This window comes from Coregonus lavaretus (assembly GCF_964263955.1).
Source record: "Coregonus lavaretus genome assembly, contig: HAP1_SCAFFOLD_894, whole genome shotgun sequence".
In the NCBI taxonomy this organism is placed as follows: Eukaryota; Metazoa; Chordata; class Actinopteri; order Salmoniformes; family Salmonidae; genus Coregonus; species Coregonus lavaretus.
The window spans coordinates 130159-147416 of NW_028156145.1; the positions used below are offsets into that span (position 1 = coordinate 130159).

The 17258-nt window shown below is 41.8% G+C and overlaps 1 protein-coding gene and 1 pseudogene across 2 annotated transcripts in view; one reads left to right on the forward strand and one right to left on the reverse strand.

Moving 5' to 3' along the window:
- The window catches only part of LOC311126739 (solute carrier family 15 member 5-like), a 140091-nt pseudogene that overhangs the window by 105281 nt on the left and 17552 nt on the right, over positions 1 to 17258 (reverse strand). The window lies entirely within an intron of this gene.
- The window catches only part of LOC311126738 (stonustoxin subunit beta-like), a gene marked incomplete at its 5' end in the record, with an annotated part of 64064 nt that overhangs the window by 35175 nt on the left and 11631 nt on the right, over positions 1 to 17258 (forward strand). The gene's annotated exons all lie outside the window — the stretch shown is intronic.

Consider the following 17258-nt stretch of genomic DNA (forward strand, 5'->3'; position numbering starts at 1 on the left):
TTCAAACTTGACACTGGAGCACAGGTCAACATCATTCCAGAGACTGAATTGTTACGGTTACAGGTAAAACCAGTGGTCTTCAGGGACATGCAGGTTGGTGCTGGAGGTAGATGATGAATCTCACAAGGTTCCGTTTGTCATAGTAAAGGGAGAAACAACACCCATCATTGGGTTAAAGTCATGTAACTGACTGGGTCTAGTGAAATGGGTTCATATGGTGAAATGACTAATGTTGAGGATGCATATGCTGATGTTTTTCAGGGAATAGGAAAACTCAAGGTGCAGTATAAAATGGAGTTAGTTCAGCCAAATAGACCAGTGATCCATGCACCTAGAAAGGTACCATTATCACCAAGAGACTAGCTAAAAGCAGAGCTGCTGAGGCTAGAGTCCTTAGATATCCTTAACAAAATAGAAGAGCCTACTGAATGGGTCCACTCACTAGTAATAGTTGAGAAGGAAGACGGCTCGCTCAGACTGTGTATGGATCCAAAAGAGCTAAACAAGCATGTAAAAAGGGAACACTTTCAGCTGCCTACCAGAGGGGAGATATTCTGGGACATAGCAGGGGCTATATACTTCTCAAAGCTAGACGCCTCATCAGGGTTTTGGAAGATCAGTCTAGACAAGGAGAGTACAAGGCTTTGTACTTTCAATCCTCCTTTTGGTAGCTAGTCATTTAAAAGGCTCCCGTTTGGTCTCACTTCAGCACCAGAAGTCTTTCATAGGACAGTCGAACAGATATCTGAGAGTGTGTCAGGCACCACAGTGTCCATTGATGATGTGCTAATATGGGCTCAGACTCTTGAAGAGCACAACACCAGGTTGAAAGCAGCACTTGATCTAGCCAGAGATAATGGGCTAAAGCTAAACGCAGACAAATGGGAATTCAGAAAGACAGAAATAACCTTCTTGCGTGAAAAACTAACATGTGAAGGTGTTCAGATAGACCAGAGCAAAGTGACCGCCATCAAGAACATGCCACTGCCTACCGATCAAGAGGACATACAAAGGTTCTAAGGGCTGGTTAACTATGTGGGCTAATTTGAACCTAATCTGGCAACTCCCACTAGTCAGATGAGAAGTCTACTGTGTAAAACTACAGGTTGGTGTTGGAACAGTAATCACCAGAAAGAGTTTGAGGAGCTCAAGGCATTGATCATGCACGCTCCAGTACTTTGGTTCTATGATAAAAAGCTCAAAACCTAAATCTCAGCAGATGCCTCTAAAGTAGGTTTAGGTGCAGTGTTGTTACAGCAGTATGGCACTAGATGGCGCCCTGTTGCATATGCCTCCAGGGCTCTGACAACTTCTGAGTGTAACTATGCTCAGATTGAGAAAGAGGCATTGGCACTGTCATATGCATGTGAGAAATTCAGTGTGTTTATCTGTGGTAAAACAGTGTGGGCTGAAACAGATCATCAACCTTAAGTTACTATTGCAAAGAAGGGTCTAACATACACAGCACCAAGAGAACAGAGACTGTTTCTAAAACTTCAGAAATATGACTTGCAACTCGAGTACAGGCCAGGGAAAGAATTGTTAGTGGCAGACACATTGTCCAGAGCTTTTGACAGCTCAGAACCAAACTAGATATATGAGCAGGATGTAAACCTTATCAGAAAGAGTTGCCCAGTCTCAGATGAAATGTGGACAGTTATTTCACGTGCTATTGCAGAAGATGAGTGTTTGCAAAAGGTGATTCAAGCCATAACATGTAGGTAGTCTGTATAAGCTATACCATACCTTTATGGTCAATACAGGGATGAGCTATCTGGACTTGATGGAATTCTGTTTAAGGGTTCAAGAATTGTGATACCAAGTGTGTTACAGAAAAACACACTGATCAATATGTATATATATATATATATATACACACACACACACTCCGGACTCTAACATTGCTCATCTTAATCTTTTCATATTTCTTAATTCCATTCCTTTACTTTTTAGATTAGTGTGTATTGTAAGTTATTACTGCACTGTTGGAGCCAGGAACACAAGCATTTCGCTACACCCACAATAACATCTGCTAAATATGTGTATGCGACCAATAAAATGTGATTTGATTTTTGAAAGTGTTCCATAATTCTCAATCCGCGTTGCGTCTTGCCTAAGAACAGCTTTTAGCTGTGGTACTGTAAATTGGCTATATACCACACCTCCTCAGGCCTTATTGCTTAATTTAAACAAGTAAGTGTATTATAAGGCATCATAAAGGTCATTAAAATAATTATACATATGTAGTTCATAGAAACTGTTACCCTTTATATATTCTAACAACTCACATTTTAAGATTCATTATTTCATTTGTTCCATGTTAAGGGCTCTAACCTAGGAACTGTGGTGTCTGAACAATTGGACTTTGTTAGCGTTTGCGAATGGTGGTGGGGTATCTAAGGAATTTATGACTTTGTTAATGTTTACAAATGGTAGCTTAGAGAATGTTGATTTTAGCCCAGGGAGACATCTGGAAGAGCAGTTTTAGAAGGGCACCCTAAAACAGAGGAAGTCTGTTGTGTGAACTCCTTGGATTGGTCTGTAGGGGAAAACACCCATATCAGATTACATAGGATATATACTATGGTTTGGGACGAGGGAGGTCAGAGCAACATATTCTTTTTGGGTCCGCTGTTCTCCAGATGCTTGCAAGTATCTGCAAATCGACGCTGAAATACTTTGGTATGAATAAAGCCATTTAACCAAAGTACTGTGTCAGCGGATCTCCTTGTTCTCACAGCATGAGTAGCAAACGAGCAGAAACAACAGAAAATGGCGACGAGTGATTGGTCATGATGCGTCTCTCCAGTTTTCCATTCATGGGCGCCGAGCTGACTCTCGCTCCAAAGTCCGGCAGATAAGGGTGAGTTTACTCACTACTTTGGGCACTTGTTAATTCGGAGGCTATGTGAATGTTCGCTGGAGAGATGTACCGTTAAAAAACTCATGTGTGCGTTGCTAATTCTATGCTGTGGGATAAGGGTCTGTTCTAAATTTTAAATTTGTTTGCGCTGAAATCAACGCAAAAGGGGGGCATGTATAACTATTGAAGAATAGAAGGAATACGGCCAGGAACTAAGTTAAATTTATACAATTAGGCCAAAAAAAATACGGCGCAATGGAGGAAACATGCTACATGCTACATGCTACATGCTACATGTGACCTGAGTGGTCCATAGGAATGGGATAAGCCTCTTAAACTGTGTATGTGTGTTCGATGTTTATGTTGGTTTGTGAGCTCTGTTAAATGTTATTGTTTGTCTATGGCGACAGAACGGAAATACAGCTGGACTGTTAACTTTCTGTTTGGCTTGGAGAGAGAGCTGGGAGAGAGCTCCATCCACGCTGAAATCGCATTGCTGACTGAACAGCGCATGCGTGGAATTTTATGACTTTAGAGTTACGTAGGGCAAATGTGCCACTCCTCTGCCTGCACGGAGCTGCTGGGAGACGCAGACTCAGAAGCAGACAGAGAGACAGAGAGAGATTTGAACACAAATGGAATGGTCTGTTTGTTAAATCGGCTGTTTAACAATGAAATGATTTGATTATTTGAATTGATAGATGAGAGAGATGTTGACGGATTAAAAATAAAAATAATAAAATAAATAAAATAAAATGTTATTGAGCTATTTATACTAGTCCTGAGTTAAGTTTGCTTATTTCTTAGAGCGAATGTGAACGGTGGAATATTGAATGATTGAAATAACTCAGTGAGTACATAAAATACTAAATTCTTGTCTGTTCTTTCTTCTTCTGTCATATGAGAGATGATAGGAAGGAGGAGACAGTGAGAGAGAGGAAGTGCTGACGTCATGACATCACGCGACAGAGGTGTGCGCCGGATCTCGTCAAATTAAGGCCAGTACTGTTCTATTTACAAAATACCTTCCCATACAGGATATTTTGTGTACCAAGCATATTTGATGTTATGGCAATTTGACAAGAACTTGGCAACAGACTGATCAATTGATGTAATTAGGAATTGCATTTTGGAGTTTTTGTGCATGAGTTCGTTTGATTGGAGTTGTGTTGGAAATCGAGTACTGACATTATTCTGTAAAATTAAGGTCATTGGGTGCTTATTGGGCAATTGATTTGGGAGTGCTGTAGTGTTGCTGGATTATAGGTCTTTCTTTCTGGAGGGTCCATGTCTGTTGAGAATTCCAGCACCAGGCACATGGGGTTCTATTTTAGAGACGGTCGCTCAACCTCTATCAAGTACGTGTCAATCTTATGCTTTATCATGGCTGTTGTATCAGCAACAATCATTAACAGATACAATAATGTCGTTGTCGAAGCATTTGTTTAAACCTAGGTTTAAGTGTTCTTGGTTAAATGAATTACCCTATGTGAATTTGTTAGATGGGAAGGAAAATCAGTTAACAGCGAATCCTGAAGCATTGGAGGTGAAACCGGTAAGGGCTAAAAGCTGTTTTTGTTCAAATAAAACATATGATGGAAAGGGTATGTTTATGGGAATATCAGATTGTGATGATTATATGATGACTTGGGGTAAGCATGAACATAAGGTTAGTAATGAGAAATATAATGTAACTTTTTCTGTTCCTGTTAGTAAGAAGAGCAGGACTTTGATGGTGAAAGATCAGCTTTTGCCTAGTAATGTGACTATTGGGAATTTTAGAGATATTTGGTGGGTTTGTGGTGATAAAGCATATATATTCTTACCCTATGGATGGACAGGATGTTGTTACATGTCGATGTTGGAGCTTCCATATGAGGTTTTTACCATTAAAAGAGGGGCAGCACCGGACACAGATAAATCTGAATCTAGGTTTGGAAATAGGGTGAAAAGGGACATGGCAACATTTGATAGTCTTGAAGCCTACCATTGGAGGATAAATCTAGGAGAGAAGTGGGGATTGGGACTTTTTCCATGGTATGGTGTAACATTTTTGGCAGATCACATTGATAATATTACCTATACCTTGCAGGGTTTTGCAAATGAAACGATAAGAGGGTTTAACCTTCTGTCAAATACTCAAAGAGGTCACAGACTGACACTGTTGAAACATGACATGGCTCTTGACTATATTTTAGCAAAACAAGGTTATACTTTGATCCCAGATAGTTCCGATAACATCACTAGTGTTATAGATGCATTGAAGAATATAAGGGATGCGTTTGGTAGATCTGAAGGAGCTGGATGTTCAGCGAAGGTTTGGTTGCAAGATCAGTTAGGGCCAGTGGGAGCAGTGATAGTTCAGATTTTAGTAGCAGCTCTGATAGCGCTGTGTGTGATGTTTTGCTTTTGTACTCTGTTATTGACTTTTGCGAAGGCTATGATTTTGAGATGGGTTGGAGTTGTGATGCCTGGAGAAAACACTCAGATGCCGTTGTTAACTGTTACTGATCTAGATGAAGATGAACAAGTGGGACTGAATGGAGTATTGATGGATAGATATCCATTTTGAATATCCGATAATTTTTCACAGGATTTTCAATATTAGTGTGATTTTAGTATTTTGTTATGAATCAAAGGGGGGAAATGGAAGGTGATTTATTTATATATCATTTATATACCATTTTATATATAATATTTATAATTTTTAGTTGATATTGATGTTTTAATTTGAATGTGTTGTTTTGCAAAATATACTGTTTGGTCTTTTCTTTTCTTCCAGAAGCATATGGGGGAATGTGTAGAGGGGATTCAAATACTCAAACATGGACAATATGAAAGGACAATATGAATGGACTGGAGGAAGTGGAACAAGGAAGGTGTGGAAACGTTCAGATTCCATCATCAACGATGCATTGGAAGTCGACACTGCTGAGGAGATGAAGTGTAGTGGACTACATTCCAGTGTCTGCAATGATATATAGACATATTTGCATGTGTATTACATAATTTGTGTCATATTCTTTCTGTATAAATTTTTGAAAAATGATGTTTGCTGTTATTTGGTACATGTGGGGATCTCAGATGTTTTTGTTTATTTCGTGGATGCTTAGGGACATGGGGTCTATGCAGGGACAGAGAGGATCCACAGGAGGGTCCGATGGGTCGACCAGCCTGAATGTGGACATTTTTGATTGTATTTTGTTTGCTGAGGCTTTCATGTGTATTCAAAGTGCATCATAGTTTAAAATGCATTGATAAAGATGTATGAATTGATCTGGAGTACTTAGGTGGTTGCCTGGGGCAGAAGGGCCGTGAGAAAATTGTACTGTCTTGATTTATTGATGGATATTTGGAAAGAAAGTTGCCAGACAGGTTTTTCGCTCTCACACAGATTTGTTCATATTTCATAGAAATATATTTACACTCCAGAGAAAAATTTGTTTTTGGTTTATTGTTAAAGTTGCTCAATAAGAGAGAAATTGTTATTTGTCATAATCCTATTCTTTTTGGTTTTCGAGACTTAATTAGTCTCGGAGGGGGGAATGTGGTGTCTGAACAATTGGACTTTGTTAACGTTTGCGAATGGTGGTGGGGTATCTAAGGAATTTATGACTTTGTTAATGTTTACAAATGGTAGCTTAGAGAATGTTGATTTTAGCCCAGGGAGACATCTGGAAGAGCAGTTTTAGAAGGGCACCCTAAAACAGAGGAAGTCTGTTGTGTGAACTCCTTGGATTGGTCTGTAGGGGAAAACACCCATATCAGATTACATAGGATATATACTATGGTTTGGGACGAGGGAGGTCAGAGCAACATATTCTTTTTGGGTCCGCTGTTCTCCAGATGCTTGCAAGTATCTGCAAATTGACGCTGAAATACTTTGGTATGAATAAAGCCATTTAACCAAAGTACTGTGTCAGCGGATCTCCTTGTTCTCACAGCATGAGTAGCAAACGAGCAGAAACAACAGAAAATGGCGACGAGTGATTGGTCATGATGCGTCTCTCCAGTTTTCCATTCATGGGCGCCGAGCTGACTCTCGCTCCAAAGTCCGGCAGATAAGGGTGAGTTTACTCACTACTTTGGGCACTTGTTAATTCGGAGGCTATGTGAATGTTCGCTGGAGAGATGTACCGTTAAAAAACTCATGTGTGCGTTGCTAATTCTATGCTGTGGGATAAGGGTCTGTTCTAAATTTTAAATTTGTTTGCGCTGAAATCAACGCAAAAGGGGGGAATGTATAACTATTGAAGAATAGAAGGAATACGGCCAGGAACTAAGTTAAATTTATACAATTAGGCCAAAAAAAATACGGCGCAATGGAGGAAACATGCTACATGCTACATGCTACATGCTACATGTGACCTGAGTGGTCCATAGGAATGGGATAAGCCTCTTAAACTGTGTATGTGTGTTCGATGTTTATGTTGGTTTGTGAGCTCTGTTAAATGTTATTGTTTGTCTATGGGGACAGAACGGAAATACAGCTGGACTGTTAACTTTCTGTTTGGCTTGGAGAGAGAGCTGGGAGAGAGCTCCATCCACGCTGAAATCACATTGCTGACTGAACAGTGCATGCGTGGAATTTTATGACTTTAGTGTTACGTAGGGCAAATGTGCCACTCCTCTGCCTGCACGGAGCTGCTGGGAGACGCAGACTCAGAAGCAGACAGAGAGACAGAGAGAGATTTGAACACGAATGGAATGGTCTGTTTGTTAAATCGGCTGTTTAACAATGAAATGATTTGATTATTTGAATTGATAGATGAGAGAGATGTTGACGGATTAAAAATAAAAATAATAAAATAAATAAAATAAAATGTTATTGAGCTATTTATACTAGTCCTGAGTTAAGTTTGCTTATTTCTTAGAGCGAATGTGAACGGTGGAATATTGAATGATTGAAATAACTCAGTGAGTACATAAAATACTAAATTCTTGTCTGTTCTTTCTTCTTCTGTCATATGAGAGATGATAGGAAGGAGGAGACAGTGAGAGAGAGGAAGTGCTGACGTCATGACATCACGCGACAGAGGTGTGCGCCGGATCTCGTCAAATTAAGGCCAGTACTGTTCTATTTACAAAATACCTTCCCATACAGGATATTTTGTGTACCAAGCATATTTGATGTTATGGCAATTTGACAAGAACTTGGCAACAGACTGATCAATTGATGTAATTAGGAATTGCATTTTGGAGTTTTTGTGCATGAGTTCGTTTGATTGGAGTTGTGTTGGAAATCGAGTACTGACATTATTCTGTAAAATTAAGGTCATTGGGTGCTTATTGGGCAATTGATTTGGGAGTGCTGTAGTGTTGCTGGATTGTAGGTCTTTCTTTTTTGGATTGCTCTGAAGTTGACTACATTCCTTTACTTTTCCTGATCGGATGTGGTAAGATTGCCACTAATTACTAAATTGGTTAACAAAAAAATAAAAATAATAAAAATAATAATAATAATAATAATAATACTTTTTTACTTCATTATATGTTGATTAATTAATTGGTAAAAAAAAAAAAAAACATAGGCTACATAGTCTAAAATAATACAATAATTATACAATAATTCGTTCATAGTACAATAATTCACAATAAAGGATTATAAAAGAGTTGTTACAATGGGGAAAAAGGACATAAAGACTATGAAGGTAATTAATCCTGTGGATATAGTTGAAAATAGTAATCCTTTAGTTAATGGTATTGCAAGGTTATCCGGAAAATGGCCAGTGGAAGGGACTCTTAACCCTGACGTCATCAACATCATGAAAGTGCGTCTGTCAATTTACAAGGCAGATCAAAAGAAGGGAAAAAAAAGGGAACATCGTAAAGAAAAGAGACAAAGAGAGCTGGGTGTTCTTAAGCTGTTCGAGAATGATGGACACAAACTGATGAAAGATACCAACAATAAAATAAACAAAGGTATAGAGAAAATGGTGAAACAAGGAAAGGCGACAGAAAAACTAATGGCAGAAGTCAGTACACCTTTCTCACATACGGATTCAGCAAAAAGACCCCCACCTTATGAGAAAGAAGTAAAGTTTAAGGACGTCTATCCTCAGCTTCCAGTGATCATCCAGGAGGGTGATTATTGCATCAAGATGAAGATGAACGAATAATAGAGAGAGGACAAGCAGAAACGACCATAAAAATGAATCCAAACTCCAAAAGTAAAAAGAAAACGAGATGTCTGGAACCTAAGGGTGGAATGAGGTTCAGGAGGATGGAACTTGAAGAAGATGATGATTATGATGATGATGATGATCAGAGTGATTCAAAAGAGATCATAGGTGGATATGACCCTGTGATCAGACGGAGGTTGGCCAGAGCGGAAAAAAGGGGTGATGGATGTTTGAAGAAAAAGAATACAGGAGATTCGAGTTCTGATAAAAGCAAAGATGAAGACAGCGATAAAGATTGGGAGAGCAAAGGTGCTTCATATTCAAGAGGATTTTATCCTACAATGATTAGCACAGAAGAAATAGAAAGAGATATAGACCGATGCGTATCATGCCTGGATAAAGCGAATAATTTAGAAGAAGTAAGACAACTGGAGGAACAACTCAAGAAGCTGAAGATACAGAAGAAAAAACTGCTGAGAAAAGGATCCCAAGAATTGGAGAAGTATACATTGATGCCAAGGAAAGAGGGCACCAGTAAGAAGATGATGCCGGTGATCATTCGAGGACAGAACGTAGAATATAAGCCTTTGAAGAATACCGATATGTCAACAACTAGAAAGAACAGGACCAAGAAACTCTCAGAAAACTTGATGAAATACAACTGGTGGAGAATAAGAAGGAGAAGAAACAAGCTTTGGTTAGGCAGAATCAGTGTGAACCAAATCAACAATCACTACCACAGCTTCAACCGGACCAGTTCCAACCGCAATTGTATAAGCCACCAATAGCGGTACCAGTTGTTTCATATCCACAGCCAGTTTCTGGACAGACACAGAATTGGAGAGGAAGAGGACGAGAAGGCTTAGAAGGAGGAGGAAGATTTAAGCCATACTTCCAGCAATCTCCAGAAGTGTGTTATAATTGTGGACAAGTTGGTCACTTTGCCCGTGAGTGCAATGGGCCAGGAGGAAACATCAGAGGGAATTTTAGAGGAAGATACAGGGGCAAGTCAAGATCATCTGGAGGACCGGTAAACCCCTATAGGGGCCCGGAGCAAGGATTCTAGAGGTGCCTAGAAGATCCGAAAGGGGGGTGTCAGCTGGTAGCATCAGGACCGGAAAAAGATCCAACAATTGAGGTGAAAATAAACAACCGACTATTGGAAGTGATGGCGGATAGCGGAGCTGCTTTTACCTGCGTTCGGCCTGAAGATGCTACACATCTCCCTATGTCCAATCAAATAATTAGGACAATCGGATTTGAGGGAGTAAACCAGCTGATTCCTCTTACGGAACCAATTGAGCTCTGCTATAAAAATCAGAAAATTACAATACCCATACTGGTATCAGAACACACACCTATTGCATTATTGGGAAGAGATGGATTGTGTAAGTTGAACTGTACAATAAGATGTACACCAGACGGCTGTCTGGTAGAAGTGCGAAAGGAAAAGGTTTACCAATTGTTGATGATGACAGAGATGGATTCATCTTCAGTATTCTGGATTGGAAATCTGTCACACCCTGGCTCTGGGGACTCTATATGTTGAGCCAGGGTGTGTAGATTCTATGTGTTTTTGTTCTATGTTCACAGTCTAGTATTGTATATCTATGTTGGCCAGAGTGGTTCCCAATCAGAGGCAATGAGTGTCAGCTGTTGCTGGTTGTCTCTGATTGGGAGCCATATTTAGACAGGCTGTGTTCCCACAGGTGTTGTGGGATCTTGTTCCTTTTGGTTTGTTCCGTGTTGGTTGTGTTTAACCTAGGACGTCACGTTATCGTTTTATTGTTTTGTTCTTGTTATCACTATCGATAATAAAGTATGTTCGCTCATCACGCTGCGCCTTGGTCTACTCCGTTCAACGTTTGTGACAGAAGATCCCACCATACCAGGACCAAGCAGCGTGTCCAGGAGCAGGCAGCCTGGACGTGGGAGCAGTTAATGGACGGGCAGGGGTCCTGGACCTGGGAGGAAATCCAGGCCGGGATGGATCGCCGTCCATGGAAGGAGACGGTAGAGGCGCGACGGAGAGAGGAGCAACGGCGTCAACAGCGTCGTCGTCGGACGGACAAGAGGCAACCCCAAAAAATGTTTAGGGGGGGACACACGGCATGGGCGACGGGGCAGCAGGAGGCAGCTACAGGGCGTATTAGGAGGTTAGGTGAGGAGGCCACCAGGTTAAGGGGGCTAGTGGTCCAGAGGGAGCAGGAGTTAGTGGTTCAGAGGGTGGAGCTACTGGAGGCGATAAGGGAGAGAGTGAGAGTAGAGGCATGGCGAGAGGAACTGTGTAGGCAGCTGAGGGAGCGGAGGGTTATGACGAAACCCAGTCCCGCTCCTCACACCAAGCAAGTGGTGTGCGTCACCAGTCCGGTCCGGCCCGTTCCTGCTCCCCGCACTAAGTTGATGGTGCGCGTCGCCAGCCCGGCCCGGCCTGTTCCTGCCACTCGCACCAAGCCTACGGTGCGCGTCGCCAGCCCGGCCCGGCCTGTTCCTGCCACTCGCACCAAGCCTACGGTGCGAGTCGCCAGCCCGGCCCGGCCTGTTCCTGCCACTCGCACCAAGCCTACGGTGTGCGTCGCCAGCCCGGCCCGGCCTGTTCCTGCCACTCGCACCAAGCCTACGGTGCGCGTCGCCAGCCCGGCCCGGCCTGTTCCTGCCACTCGCACCAAGCCTACGGTGCGCGTCGCCAGCCCGGCCCGGCCTGTTCCTGCCACTCCCACCAAGCCAGGGGTGCGAGTCGTCAGCCCGGTAAGGCCCGTTCCTGCTCCACGCACCAAGCCAAGGGTGCGAGTCGTCAGCCCGGTAAGGCCCGTTCATGCTTCACGCACCAAGCCAGGGGTGCGAGTCGTCAGCCCGGTCCGGCCCGTTGCTGCTCCATGCACCAAGCCAGGGGTGCGCATCGTCAGCCTGGTCCGGCCCATTCCTGCTCCACGCACCAAGCCAGGGGTGCGCATCGTCAGCACGGTACGGCCCGTTCCGGCTCCACGCACCAAGCCAGGGGTGCGCATCGTCAGCCCGGTCCGGCCCGTAGCTGCTCCACGCACCAAGCCAGGGGTGCGCATCGTCAGCCCGGTCCGGCCCGTTCCTGCTCCACGCTCCAAGCCAGGGGTGCACATCGTCAGCCCGGTCCGGCCCGTTGCTGCTCCACGCACCAAGCCAGGGGTGCGCATCGTCAGCCCGGTCCGGCCCGTTCCTGCTCCACGCACCAAGCCAGGGGTGTGCGTCGTCAGTCCGGCACAATCCGTGCCTGGGTCACCGGTGCCTGGTCAGGTACCGGTCAGCTGCTACACACCGGAGCTTAAGCAATCCGCTCCTACGATGTCCAGTCCAGCTCCAGCCAGCGGGGCCAGACCGGACCAGGGGCGCTACGGGGGGATTATTGGAGGGTGGTGGGCAAGCCCGGAGCCGGAACCGCCTCGGAGGAGGAATGCCCACCCAGCCCTCCCCTGTTTGGTTTATGTTGAGGCGCGGTCGCAGTCCGTCTGTCAGTACTGTCACACCCTGGCTCTGGGGACTCTATATGTTGAGCCAGGGTGTGTAGATTCTATGTGTTTTTGTTCTATGTTCACAGTCTAGTATTGTATATCTATGTTGGCCAGAGTGGTTCCCAATCAGAGGCAACGAGTGTCAGCTGTTGCTGGTTGTCTCTGATTGGGAGCCATATTTAGACAGGCTGTGTTCCCACAGGTGTTGTGGGATCTTGTTCCTTTTGGTTTGTTCCGTGTTGGTAGTGTTTAACCTAGGACGTCACGTTATCGTTTTATTGTTTTGTTCTTGTTATCACTATCGATAATAAAGTATGTTCGCTCATCACGCTGCGCCTTGGTCTACTCCGTTCAACGTTCGTGACAAAATCTCAGTGAAGATTTTTTGAAGCAGGCTAAGATATGGGAGAAATTTATTATGGCAAATATGCCGGATGCGAGACTTCCGGAATATACATTTCATTGTACGCTAAAGTATTACAAGAATGCTGCCCAATCGAACTCAAGGGAATGGTTGAGTCATCAACCAAAGAAAGTTCAACTCAGCTCATGTTGCATTATTTTAGGACCACAAGGAGCAGCTATGAAGATAAACACAGACGATTATCTGAATAAAGAATTTGAGATTGAGAAAAGTGTGCCACATTTGACCTTGTTGGTTTCGGAAGGCTATGACCAGAAGCAAATAGGAGAAATGATGACAGAAGCAGAGAAAACTGTTTTCGTACCGATTAAAGAGAATTTGGCGATTTGGAGGAGTGAAGATCAGCGATTTCTCAAAATAATGATTTCGGCTGAAGGAGAAGGACAGCCACAAGCTGTACGGATGACACATGAATCTATTTGCAGTGTGAAGAAGGATTCAGAATCTATTAAAGAGAAGATGTTGCAAAAAGTTCAAGAATGTTTGTGATATTAAAGTAGTACTGATATTGGATTTGTGAAATCAGCCCAACCTGTGAAAGTTGAACTTCGACGAGGAGCAAGACCTCCTTGGAAGAATTAGTATCCATTGAAAGATGAAGCAATCCAAAGATTGAACCACAAATTGAAGGACTTTCAAAAGCAGGTGTGTTGAAGACAAGGAAAAATCCTTAGAGTAGGAATCAATTGTTATTGTTTGGAAAAACCATGAGGGGTTGATAGTAGCGCCTCTAGACCTATTAGGTCTGATGATTTAGGAATCTATGGGTTAGCTAATGTTGCAAGTGGGGAGATTAGGATAAAGATCACAAAGGAGTAAAGTTTCTGGAACCATATTTGCTTGAAAATATTGATTATATCATAGGAAGAAGGACAATCTGTCTGAAAAATAATGTTTACAGGGTGTGACTGTTATTATTGGTTACATTCCTACACCAAGAGGTGCATAATATGTCAAACTAGGCTAAAAGATGCTCAATCGTTTGCCAAGTTTTTGTGTAAAGAAGTCATAAGCAGGTGGGGATTACCCGATCAGATATCCTAAAATTACTGGGAAAGGAATTTGTGGATAAATCAGTGAAATGGTTTTTGAAAAATTAGAGAGGGAAAGGAATTTGTGGATAAATCAGTGAAATGTTTTTTGAAAAGTTAGGAGAACAGTCAGACCAAAACGTTACGAAAACTAGGATTGAAGTAACTCTAGGACAGTCAGCTAAGCTCCCATGTAAGTGCACGAGAGAGAACAGTGGTGAAGGGAAATTTAGAGTTCAGTGGGAAGATAGATATGGCAGGAGTTTAGATCTGTTAGGAGCAGTTGCATTGAGAAAGTATGCGTTGCTGAATGATAAGAGAAGAATGAAGATTGAGGGTGATTGCAGTATCTATATTTACAATTCCCAGCAGGATGATCAAGGTGATTATACATGTATTTTATATAATCAACAGTTTGAAAGTGAGGGATTAGAGTTGGGACTGAGAGTTAATGTAGTGACATAGTGGTGATAGATAGAAATACAAGTAAAGACTTCAAAGCTTTGGGGAAAATAGATGAAACAACGACAATGACATCAACACTTCAGCCTATTATAACAACAGTGAGAAGCAATTCAACTCTTTCAACATGGACAGTTATTAAAGCTATAAATATATCACATTTGATTACAAGGGAGCCAATCGCTCCAGCACCAATTTTAGAGGAAAAGACTGTCATTAGGGTTAGGATGGGTGATACAGCTCATCTTCCTTGTAGATGTGAGAGATGGAATGTGTAGAGGTGAGATTCCTCTCATGTGGAGAGATAATTATGGAGAAGAAGTGTTGTTATCAGGACCGGAAGTAGAAGCTGTGCCCCCTAGTCAAAGGAAGTATATTTTGTACAACGATATGAGGTGGAAGAGGGTTATGAATGATTGTTCACTTATTTTGCGTAATGTTACATGGAAAGATCAGGGAGAATATATGTGTACTTATCTAGTGCAAGCATTAAAATTTGTTCCGGTTAAGAATTATTGGTTAAAAGGCTATGTAATTCGTAAAGTGACGCTTATAATGGCAGATTTGAAGTCTGTTGAAGCTTCCACAGTCACCAAAGGAGTTCAGGAGAAGTATATTACAGTAGCCACTCCAACAGTAAATAATAAACAGAGGAGATCGGTAACTTTCCCACTGGAAATAGTTAAGGGTGTTAATATATCAACTAACGCAACTATTTTAATAGTAACTTTGAAAGAGATTAATGGTACGACGGCAATAACAAATGTAGGAAATATGACACAGACACCAACAACAACTTTTCAGAAATTAAAGGATGTAGTAAGAGTGACTCAGGAGTTTATGATACGAATGGAGAGTGCTGTAAATGGTAGTAAGGATAGTGTTAAAATAGGAGAGCAGATGGTGGTAGAGAAGGATATAGATTCATCTGAAATAGTGCAGAATACTATTATGGAGGTACAGGATGAGTTCTTTGATTTCAAAGGAACATCAGAAGATACATCTGATCAATACCGCTCGTTAGGGAAGAGAGAAACTAAATGGAAGGCATATGGATTTGATTCTTCTGTTTTGAAAATGAAAGATGGATGGGCAGGTAGGAATCTTTGGTTCCAACAGTTAACTCATTCTGTAAGATCAGTGAGGAATCTGGAGGGTCCATGTCTGTTGAGAATTCCAGCACCAGGCACATGGGGTTCTATTTTAGAGACGGTCGCTCAACCTCTATCAAGTACGTGTCAATCTTATGCTTTATCATGGCTGTTGTATCAGCAACAATCATTAACAGATACAATAATGTCGTTGTCGAAGCATTTGTTTAAACCTAGGTTTAAGTGTTCTTGGTTAAATGAATTACCCTATGTGAATTTGTTAGATGGGAAGGAAAATCAGTTAACAGCGAATCCTGAAGCATTGGAGGTGAAACCGGTAAGGGCTAAAGCATATATATTCTTACCCTATGGATGGACAGGATGTTGTTACATGTCGACGTTGAAGCTTCCATATGAGGTTTTTACCATTAAAAGAGGGGCAGCACCGGACACAGATAAATCTGAATCTAGGTTTGGAAATAGGGTGAAAAGGGACATGGCAACATTTGATAGTCTTGAAGCCTACCATTGGAGGATAAATCTAGGAGAGAAGTGGGGATTGGGACTTTTTCCATGGTATGGTGTAACATTTTTGGCAGATCACATTGATAATATTACCTATACCTTGCAGGGTTTTGCAAATGAAACGATAAGAGGGTTTAACCTTCTGTCAAATACTCAAAGAGGTCACAGACTGACACTGTTGAAACATGACATGGCTCTTGACTATATTTTAGCAAAACAAGGTTATACTTTGATCCCAGATAGTTCCGATAACATCACTAGTGTTATAGATGCATTGAAGAATATAAGGGATGCGTTTGGTAGATCTGAAGGAGCTGGATGTTCAGCGAAGGTTTGGTTGCAAGATCAGTTAGGGCCAGTGGGAGCAGTGATAGTTCAGATTTTAGTAGCAGCTCTGATAGCGCTGTGTGTGATGTTTTGCTTTTGTACTCTGTTATTGACTTTTGCGAAGGCTATGATTTTGAGATGGGTTGGAGTTGTGATGCCTGGAGAAAACACTCAGATGCCGTTGTTAACTGTTACTGATCTAGATGAAGATGAACAAGTGGGACTGAATGGAGTATTGATGGATAGATATCCATTTTGAATATCCGATAATTTTTCACAGGTTTTTCAATATTAGTGTGATTTTAGTATTTTGTTATGAATCAAAGGGGGGAAATGGAAGGTGATTTATTTATATATCATTTATATACCATTTTATATATAATTTTTATAATTTTTAGTTGATATTGATGTTTTAATTTGAATGTGTTGTTTTGCAAAATATACTGTTTGGTCTTTTCTTTTCTTCCAGAAGCATATGGGGGAATGTGTAGAGGGGATTCAAATACTCAAACATGGACAATATGAAAGGACAATATGAATGGACTGGAGGAAGTGGAACAAGGAAGGTGTGGAAACGTTCAGATTCCATCATCAACGATGCATTGGAAGTCGACACTGCTGAGGAGATGAAGTGTAGTGGACTACATTCCAGTGTCTGCAATGATATATAGACATATTTGCATGTGTATTACATAATTTGTGTCATATTCTTTCTGTATAAATTTTTGAAAAATGATGTTTGCTGTTATTTGGTACATGTGGGGATCTCAGATGTTTTTGTTTATTTCGTGGATGCTTAGGGACATGGGGTCTATGCAGGGACAGAGAGGATCCACAGGAGGGTCCGATGGGTCGACCAGCCTGAATGTGGACATTTTTGATTGTATTTTGTTTGCTGAGGCTTTCATGTGTATTCAAAGTGCATCAT